Source organism: Mauremys reevesii, linkage group 14, assembly GCF_016161935.1.
Source record: "Mauremys reevesii isolate NIE-2019 linkage group 14, ASM1616193v1, whole genome shotgun sequence".
In the NCBI taxonomy this organism is placed as follows: domain Eukaryota; kingdom Metazoa; phylum Chordata; order Testudines; family Geoemydidae; genus Mauremys; species Mauremys reevesii.
The window spans coordinates 26,352,885-26,363,221 of record NC_052636.1 but is presented as its reverse complement, the minus strand read 5'-3'; the positions used below and the strand labels follow the sequence as shown (position 1 = coordinate 26,363,221).

At 57.8% G+C, this 10,337-nt stretch overlaps 1 non-coding gene across 1 annotated transcript; it reads right to left on the bottom strand.

Moving 5' to 3' along the window:
* Positions 1 to 9,470: 9,470 nt before the first annotated feature.
* On the bottom strand, positions 9,471 to 9,542 carry TRNAC-GCA. The gene has a single exon. It is a non-coding gene; the product is annotated as a tRNA-Cys (tRNA).
* Positions 9,543 to 10,337: the final 795 nt, after the last annotated feature.

The following is a 10,337-nucleotide window of genomic DNA, read 5'->3' as shown; positions in this document are numbered from 1 at the left end:
TAGAGACAAGGAAAAACTCAGGGCATAGTCACTTAGAAATAGACAAGGAGAGAGAAAGTGGGGCAAATTTTTAGGGTATTTTATATGAATCTTTGAGATTTGCAGAGAATACATGTCACAAGGTAAGCAACTGATAACAAGAAAATTAATTCATCTACACGAGTTCCAATCAACACTCCTGAGGTGAATTTTGGGGAGGATATTGTGTGTCGAGCCAATGAAGAGTAATACATTTCTGTAACTCTCCTTTGTGCTGCATAAAGTATTTCTTTCCACACAAATTAAAGCCCAATTGTAAGTAAAGTATCTTGCTTATAAAAGGAGCCTGTTCCAGAATTCTCTTTCCTACAGGGCTACGGTGCTTTGATTCCTGACCTCTCTCTGAGTGTTACTGGTGTGTGATGTTCACAATACTTCAGAAGAAAAGTTCTCTTATTGCTGAGTGTCATTTGCATGAATAAAAAGTTACTGATTTCCTCAAATCACACAGAATAAAACCCACCACAACATAACGTCAGGCCATTCAGGGAAAACACCAACCCCCCCCCCCCCCACACACACACACACACACGGGGGGGGGGCAGGTGTTGATCAGGGATAAGAGCTGAGCGGTTCCCAGCAGGGTCTGACGGGGGGGGGGGGGGAAGCGGTGCCGCCCCGCGGGACCCGGGCACAGGGTCGATCTGGGCGGGGCCCCCCGCGCGGCCCGGTCCGGCGGCAGCAGCGGAGGCGGGAGAACGGGGCGGGGTTGGGATGTTTTATATCCGGGTCTGAGCGTTGGGGGGAAAACGGGTCACAGACTCCGCCCCCGGCAGCGGGGAGACAAACCCCCAGCGCGGGGGGGCCGGGCGGGGTGAGGGGCCCGGGGGGGGATTTTACGGGACGCTCCAGCGCACGCGGCAGTGACGGTTCCCCCCCCTCACACGGGCCGCGGGGAGCCCGGGGGGGGGAGGGGGCGGCAGTGGGGGAGGGGCAGGTGCGAGACACGGACACACACTCACCTTCCCTTCCCCCCCCACGGGGGTTTCCCGCCCCCCCCACCGCTACGGAGACCGCACCGGGACACCCCGCCCCGCACAGCTCCCGGCCCGGCCCAGGGCGGGGGGGGGTGTCTCGGGCCCAGGTGTCTGTTCCCCGCGCCCCGCTCGGCTCTTACCGGTTCCGCCGCGCGCCCGGAGCCTCCCGCCGCAGCGGCCGGAAGTGACGCAACCCGCGGGGGACGGGGGGAGGAGTCACGTGACGGGGCCGGTGTAAGGACAGAAACAGCCCCCGCTCCGGATTCGCTCCTTGGGCTGCACTGAGCATGCGCAGCCGCACGGAGCCTGCGCAGTAACCGCCGCTGTCGCCGCTGCCCGCTCTCTGCCCTCACCGCTCCCGGCGCTTCGCTGCCCGCTCCGCGGGGGGGTGAAAAGCCCCGGGGGGCAAATCGCAGCGGGGGGGGAGGGGCTGCCAGGGGCTGAGCGGGGCAGAAATTCACTGGCCGGGGTCGAGCTGCTGCAGGGGCGGCGGGGAGGGGCCGGGGGCAATGGGGGAGCCGCTGCCAGACCCTGTGCGGGACAAACCCCGTTTGGGGAACAGGGGCCCCGCGGGCCGGGCCCCCCGCGGCGCGCGCCGATCCGGGGGGGCCGGGCGGGGGGGGCACCGGCTGTCTCGGTTCTGCCGCGTGTCAGCCCGGGGGCGGGTTCCCGGGGCTCCAGGCACCGCCCCGCCTGTCCGAGCCCCGACCCCGCAGCGCCGCTCGGTCTGTGCCAGCGCAGCGGGGCGGCCCCAGCTCCGGCCGGGCGCCCGAGTGCGGGACACACCGGCCAGACCCCCGCCCCCGGCTCTGCCTCCCGCCCGGGACTGTGGGAAAGTGTCTGTGTCCGTGTGAAACCCCCGCAGCCCCTTCCCCTGGTGCAGCGCCGAGCTGCCAACTCCCCCCCCAGTCCACGTGTCCCCCCTCCCCCCATCCCCTGCCCCAGCTCAGAGCCTGCCCCCCTCACTCACCCTCCCCATAGCCTGCACCCCTCCGGCCCCCCAACTACCCCCCAGAGCCCGCGTGTCCGCCCCCCCCTGCACCCCCATCCCCTGCCCCAGCTCAGAGCTTGCCCCCTCACTCAACCTCCCCATAGCCTGCAACCCTCCCGCCCCCAACTCCCCCAGCCCGCGTGTCCGCACCCCTGCACCCCATCCCTGCCCCAGCTCAGAGCCTGCACCCTCACTCAACCTCCCCATAGCCTGCACCCTCCTGCCCCCAACTCCCCCAGAGCCCGCGTGTCCGCCCCTCTGCACCCCATCCCCTGCCCCAGCTCAGAGCCTGCCCCCTCACTCACCCTCCCCATAGCCTGCAACCCTCCCGCCCCAACTCCCCCGAGCCCGTGTGTCCGCACCCCCTGCACCCCCATCCCCTGCCCCAGCTCAGAGCCTGCCCCCTCCCTCAACCTCCCCATAGCCTGCAACCTTCCCGCCCCAACTCCCCCGAGCCCGCGTGTCCGCACCCCTGCACCCCATCCCCTGCCCCAGCTCAGAGCCTGCACCCCTCACTCACCCTCCCCATAGCCTGCACCCCGCCCCCAACTCCCCCAGAGCCCGTGTGTCCGCACCCCTGCACCCCATCCCTGCCCCAGCTCAGAGCCTGCCCCTCACTCAACCCCATAGCCTGCAACCCTCCTGCCCCCAACTCCCTCCCGAGCCCGCGTGTCTGCACCTCCTGCACCCCCATACCCTGCCCCATCACAGAGCCTTCACCCCTAACTCAAACTCCCCAAAGCCTGCACCCCTCCTGCCCCCAACTCCCCCAGAGCCCGCGTGTCCGCACCCCTGCACCCCATCCCTGCCCCAGCTCAGAGCCTGCACCTCTCACTCAACCTCCCCACAGCCTGCAACCCTCCAGCCCCCAACTCCCCAGCCCGCGTGTCCGCACCCCTGCACCCCATCCCCTGCCCCAGCTCAGAGCCTGCCCCCTCACTCAACCTCCCCATAGCCTGCACCCCTCCCGCCCCAAACTCCTCCCAAGCCCGCATGTCCGCACCCCTGCACCCCATCCCTGCCCCAGCTCAGAGCCTGCCCCTCACTCAACCTCCCCATAGCCTGCACCCCCGTCCCCAACTCCCCCGAGCCCGTGTGTCTGCCCCCTGCACCCCCATCCCCTGCCCCAGCTCAGAGCCTGCACCTCACTCAACCTCCCACAGCCTGCAACCCTCCCGCCCCAACTCCCCCGAGCCCGCGTGTCCGCGCCCCTGCACCCCATCCCTGCCCCAGCTCAGAGCCTGCCCCCTCACTCAACCTCCCCATAGCCTGCAACCCTCCTGCCCCCAACTCCCTCCCAGAGCCCGCGTGTCTGCACCCCTGTACCCCATCCCCTGCCCCAGCTCCCTACGCCCAGCGCTGCACCACCCAGAGACCCCCACAAACCCCTGCCCGGCCCTCCGACCCCTACGCCCAGCGCCGCACCACCCAGAGACCCCCACAAACCCCTGCCCGGCACCCTCCGACTCCCTACGCCCAGTGCCGCACTGCCCGGAGACCCCCGCTGCCCGGCACCCCTCCAACTCCCTATGCCCAGCGCCGCACCACCCAGAGACCCCACCAACCCCCTGCCACAACAGCACAGTGACCCACACAGATATCCCCACTGCACAGCCCCAACACACAGAGATCTCCCCACCCCACTGCTCAGCACCCCAGACCCACTAGAGACCTACTCTCCCACACCCCCAACCCCCAGCCACAGTAGCCGGCCCTGATGGGAGGTGACTGTGTCTGCCAGGCTGAGCTGGCAGCGCAGCCAGAGCTGGTCCTGGGGCCGGAGAACTCTGGCCCCTTGGGAGTGGTGGAAGCAGCTAGGCTGGAGCAGGAGCAGAGCCTACCTGGGCCAGGCTCCCTCAGGACCCAGCTGAGCCTTCCTCTGCCTCCCCTGTGAGTGGCTGAGACTGGCCCAGCCTCTGCACCAGTCCGAGGTGGCTCTTCCCCCGGGGAGGCAGGTGGGGCCCCACAGGTCCCAGGCAGTGGAGACAGCTCAGAGCTGGAGCAGTGCTGGGGAGCGGGGCAGATCCCTGAGACGTGACTCCCGAGATCCCACCCAGCCCACCCACACGCATTGGCCCCATGGCCAGCAGCCCTGCTGAGCCCGCATGGTGGCCCCCAGCTGCTGGGTGATGAGCCCTCTACAGCAGTGGCATAGCCAGGTTCTAACATCAGGGGAGCAAACACGTAAAAAGAGGCACCACCCAACATATCCAATTACTAATTACATATGTTTAAATTTGTTATACATATTTATTTATTTTCTACTTAAAATAAAAACCCAAGAATGATCCAGCCACAGAAGGATTTGCACAGCCGGCATTTTGCAGGAGAACTTTAGATTATACTTAGATATATTTTTGATTCTAGAAACTAAACGACAGAATACAGTAGCTTATAATTGTCACAGGTTTAAAAAAATACCAGCCATTTTTTCCAGTTACTAATTTCATTTTAAAATCAATCAGTGAAACGCACTTTATTTATAATAGATCGGGTTGGACAAACCAGTAATTTCCCTTAAAGTAGCTTTATTCATGGATTTTTAAAAAAACAGAAGACATCTCTGGCTCTGCGCTGGGGCCAGCACTGACGGCTGGGGAGAGCGTCCAGCTGAGCTCCCCCTCCCCAGCACAGGCCCCCCCAGCTCTGCACTGGGGCCAGCACTGACGGCTGGGGAAAGCGTCCAGCTGAGCCCTCCCCCCCACACACAGAAAAGGCCCCCCCCCAGCTCTGTGCTGGGGCATTGGGGCCAGCACTGACGGCTGGGGAGAGCGTCCAGCTGAGCCCTCCCCCCCCACACACACAGCACAGGGCCCCCAGCTCTGCGCTGGGGCCAGCACTGACGGCTGGGGAGAGCGTCCAGCTGAGCTCCCCCTCCCCAGCACAGGCCCCCCAGCTCTGTGCTGGGGCACTGGGGCCAGCACTGACGGCTAGGGAGAGCGTCCGGCTGAGCTCCCCATCCCCAGCACAGGCCCCCCAGCTCTGTGCTGGGGCACTGGGGCCAACACTGATGGCTGGGGAGAGCATCCAGCTGAGCCCGCCCCACACATACACAGCACAGGCCCCCCCCCCAGCTCTGCACTGGGGCACTGGGGCCAGCACTGACGGCTGGGGAGAGCGTGCAGCTGAGCCCACTCCACACACACACACAGCACAGGCCCCCCCCAGCTCTGCGCTGGGGCCAGGTTGGCAGTCTATCATTTTTGAAACACTGAGTACTGAAAGTTAGACTATTTAACCAATTTAAGCTGTACACACACACACACACACACCCCTTCCTGCTTTCCTATCACCAGTTCTGTTACTACAGGAATGAAATCTAGACATCCTTTAAAAAGGACAGTTACCTGTTCCGTAACTGGTGTTCTTTGAGATGTGTTGCTCCGGTCTAGTCCACAGTAGGTGTGCGTGCTTGTCACATGCACCGGTGCCGGAAGTTTTTGGAGCACTGCTGTGACCCCTGGAGTGGCGCCTCTATAGCGCTACGGGGAGCTGCGCACTCCCCCCACCCTCAGTTCCTTCTTGGCAGACAACTCCGACAGAGGGGAAGGAGGCTGGGATGTGGACGAGACAAGAGCAACACATCTCGAAGGACGCCAGTTACGGAACAGGTAACTGACCTTTCTTCTTCGAGTGACTGCTCCTGTGTATTCCACAGTAGGTGACTCCAAGCTATACCTGATGGAGGTGGGTAGGAGTTTAAGGGTTATCAGGACGGAGTACCACCCTACCAAACCCGGCGTCATCCTGTGCTTGGGAGACGATCGCATAGTGCGAGGAAAAAGTGTGGACAGATGACCACGTGGCAGCCCTACATATGTCCTGGATAGGGATGTGGGTGACATAGGCGGGCGATGAGGCTTGCGCTCTCATAGAATGCGCCTTCACTATAGGCGGTGGGGTAACCCCTGCCAAGTCGTAACACGTGCGTATGCACAAGGTGATCCAGCAGGAAAGGCGCTGGATGGAAACTGGTTGCCCCCTAATCTGCTTGGCTGATGCAACGAATAGTTGCAAGGACTTCCTGAACAGCCTGGTTCGGTACAGGTAGAAGGCCAGCACATTAGCCAGGAGGAAGCAGATTGTGAGTGTTTTCGACCACAAACCCCATCCCTCCAGATTTGCAACCATCCCTGGACCAGTGACAGGTGCACAACCATCCCCGGACCAATGAAAGGGGCCACTCTGGTTATCACCTTGGGGTCAGGGGTGTGCTCTGTACCCCCAAACCTTACCTCCCTTTTCACTTATTCATACACAGAAAAGTGAAAGCGCGCGCCGCAATCTTCCAAAAGATCACTCTCCTGGTGCACAGAGACCGATCAACCCCCCGCCTGCCCCACTGAAGAACTTGGGCAGCAGAGGCTCAGGCAGATTGAGGGGAACCCCCTGGGTATGCCACTGTTGGCCAGGGTTTGTACAGCACCTAGCGCAATATGGGGTTCCCCGAGCCGTAACTAGCTATTTTTGTGCCCTAAGCAAGAATATAAAATTACGCCCCCCCTGCTGTGCCACCCAGCCCCCTTGAAACACCTACCCAGTGCCGCCCAGCCCTGTGGAAACACCCCCCCAGCGCCGCCCACCCCACAGAAACAAACTCTCCTTCCCCAGCGCCGCCCCACCAAAACAGCTGTGGGCCGAAAAGGAAGGTTTGGGGGTGGGGGAGAAAAAACGGCACCCATAGGGTGACCAGATCACAGCAGTAAAATTCCCCATAGAAAGAGAGAGTGGAACAAAAGAATAATAAAGGCACCTCAACTTTTCCTCATGTATGGAGGACAGTCTTATAATATTCATCCAGATCTCCTCCAATCACACAAGCTGAAAATTGTTCCACTTTACTGCAGTTCTGTAACCATATGGGAACCAATCCTGTCTGTGTTCTGTGCACATCCAAAATCCCTGCTGAATGACCTGCCCTGGGAGCGAGTTACCAGTGACCCAGGGCTGGGGCGGAAGGAGGGTGCAGGTGTGTGGTGGGGAGCCCAGGGCTGGGGCAGCAGAGGATGTGTGGGTGGGAGAGCACTGGTGGGGAGGGGGTAGCACAGAGCTGGGGCAATGCGAGGTGTGTGTGGGGGAGAGCCCAGGGCTGAGATGGCAGGGGGGTGTGGGTCGAGCCCAGGGCTGGGATGGGGGCAGCCAAATATTTTTTTGCTTGGAATGGCAAAAAACCTAGAGCCGACCCTGCCTCCACGCACTGTGAAGTAGGTAGGAGCGGATCATTATTATCCCTACTTGAAAGAGGGAGAAGCTGAGGCTGAGAAAGGAGAATTGACTTATCTTAGGTCACACAGCCAGTCAGGGGCAGAGTTGGGAATAGGACCCAAGAGCCCTGATTTTCAAACTAACCATCGGATCTTGAATTTCAGACACTGAATGACCTGAGTAAAGTGCTCTGATGAGCTCCAGACCAACAACAGTGACAGTAATTATTCAGCAAGTATTTGAGGAGAACTGCAATGTTAGAGGGAATCGTGAACTGCTCAGAGACCATTAATGCAGAGAAGCAGCAGAGTTAATCAAACACAGAACTGGTTCTGACTTATTTAGTTGTTCTAAAAGAGACCAACAAGGACCTGAGTCTCCTCCCTGTCAATAACCGCCTGCTCAGCCAATCAGGTTAGAGACTGAGGGCGGGAGGCTGAGGGTTCTCACCAGAGAGCCCAAAGGATGGGTCAGGTCACTGGTGGGGATCACTGCCCGAGCACTATTTCAGCCCCACATTTTTGGGTGGACCTCCCACAGTGGGAGCTGCAGAGCCCTCCCCTGCAAAAAAAAACACACACACCCTCCCTCCCTCCTGGTGTTGGGAGGGGAACAGGTAAAAGGACAAAGGAAGCAAGAGAAAAAGAGGAGGGAGGAAGAGGGGAAGCAAAAAGGACAAACCCCAATGTCCCCAGTGATTCTAAGGGACAAAATCCCAGGTGCAGAATAAAGTTCTGTCTCCTTAAGCTCGTGTTTTCCAAGCCTAGAATTCAACTGTCACCAGATGGATCAGACTGAACTGGTTTCACACCTGGAGGAGGCTCTTACCTTCTAAACAGGGACGGCTGTTTTCTAGTACAATCACTAAAAGGGAAGGAGAAGACTTGAAAGAGGTTCCTCCTGGCGCTCACGTCCGGGAACCCGAATACTCTCTCAGTCCTCAAAGAGAGACCTGGAGAAGGAGACTTGCTGAAGCAAAACCACAGGGGTCTCTGAGGTTTCCCTGGCCCCTCGCCCCTGTCCTGCCTGGCTGATGTCAGCATCTCTCTGTGAGGTCACCACCTCCCCACCACCTTGGACCAATAGTCTGAGGTCCTGCAAAAGGCCTTTGTGATGTCACTGCCACACCCCTCCCTTGCTGTGCCAATGTCCTGCCCCTGGCCAGGCACTTTGCAGGTTTGAGCTACTCCCTGTGGATCACCCCACTCCAGGAGCGTTCGTTCTAGGCAGCAAGCCGGCTAGACAGGTAAACATCAGACGCTGCTCCCAATGCTACACTCAGACTTTCAGAAATTAGTTGACTTTATTGCCAGAAGAGACCATTAGAGCATCTAATCTGACCCCCTGCATATCACAGGCCTCCTGTAGGACACCCTAGCTAGTTTTGAGACAAACACATTCCAGAAAGGCATCTTGTCTTCATTAAATGACATCAGGAGATGGAGAATCCACCTCTTTCCTTGGTAGCTTGTTCCTGTGGTGAATCATCCTCGCTGTTGAGTATTTGTGCCTTAGTTGTAATATGAATTTGTCTTTCTTCACCATCCAGCCATTGGGTCTTGTTATGCCTTTCTCTGCTCGATTAAAGAGCCCTTAAATACCCAATCTTTTCTCTCTATTAAGGCACTTCAATGAAGTCACCTTTCAATCTTCTTTTGATCAGCTAAACAGGTGGAGCTCTTTCAATAGGTCACTAGAAGGCATATTTCTCCAGCCCTCAGAACATTAGGTGGCTCTTTGCTGCCCCAGCTCCAATTTCACAACATCTTTTTCAAATGAGGACCCCAAAACTGGAGGCAGTATTCCAGTATCAGTCTCACTGACGCCGTGTCACCTCCTGTGACATTATTGACATAATCTGTAACTGTATAGCTCACCGTTGCGACCACTGTTCTATATTTGCAGCCAATATTACAGAGAAGTGGTCGTGTAAGGGGTCTATGGAGAGGTTCCGATTGGCTGATTATAATGATGCTATCTCTAGATGTGTATCATTTTTTTGTAGTTGACATTATGAATGTTGGCTCTATGCTGCCTGTATTTCAAACTTTGTGCTCTGCTTCAGGGAATGATACCTTTGTTTAATTGATGAAAACAAACTAGACACTTAGAGGACTGGAACTGATTTCAGCTGATGGGCAGCTTTGCTAGGTTTTTATGCATTTGGACAGCGAAATGTTGAGTGTTCATATTCATTTCAAGCATCCTTGTATGGTGGAGTTCCTGAACATAATGGAGAATGGAAATGTTTTTCTTTTCGAGGGCACCTGGGTTTGAACAAAGGACCACTTGATCTGCAATCAAACACTCTACCACTGAGCTATACCCCCATTACAACAGGAATATGGAATCGTGGTCTCCAGGACTTTGAAGGACAGACCCTGCTTCATCGAGCTCCTTTGACATTCTCAGACCACAGGTGGTTTTAAAAATGGGGTTTGATTAAACTTCTTAAATGTGGTAAACACCACAGCTTGCACCCCCACTGATATAGCTTCTCCCCATGACAGAGCTGCCACCTCCTGGGGAAGTGGATTGACTACACCAACAGGAAAACTCTCCCCCCTCAGCATGGAGCAGTGGTTCTCAAGCTGTGGGTCAGGACTGCAAAGTGGGTTGTGACCCTGTTTTAATGGGGTCACCAGGGCTGGTATTAGACTTGTTGGGTCCTGGGGCTGAAGCTAAAAGTCTGAGCCCCCCCACTCAGGGCTGAATCCTTCAGGCTTTGTTTTTTCCTCCCCCTGGGGCTCAGTCTTTGGCACTCCCCCCCCCCGAGTGGACGGGCTTGGTCCCTCTTTCCAGGGCTACGTATTAAGCTATTTTGGCAGAAGGAGGTTGGCATAGAGCATCTCCCTTACTGAGCTGCAGCAGCATAGACTCACTGTTTGAAACATTGACCTGGCCTTAGCCTCTGAATATGTCTAGGCTTGGCTCCCTATGGCACTGTTGTGAGCAGACCCTGGAAGTACAGCCATGGAGACACCACACACCAGCCTTGCCTAGCTGGCAAGGATCAAACCTTCACAGAAAGACACCCATGGTTTTCTAGCCCAGCTACCTAAGGCCTCAGCCACAACCAGTTAACAGAGAGGCCTTTCTACACTCTGGTTCTGTTCTCACTGAAG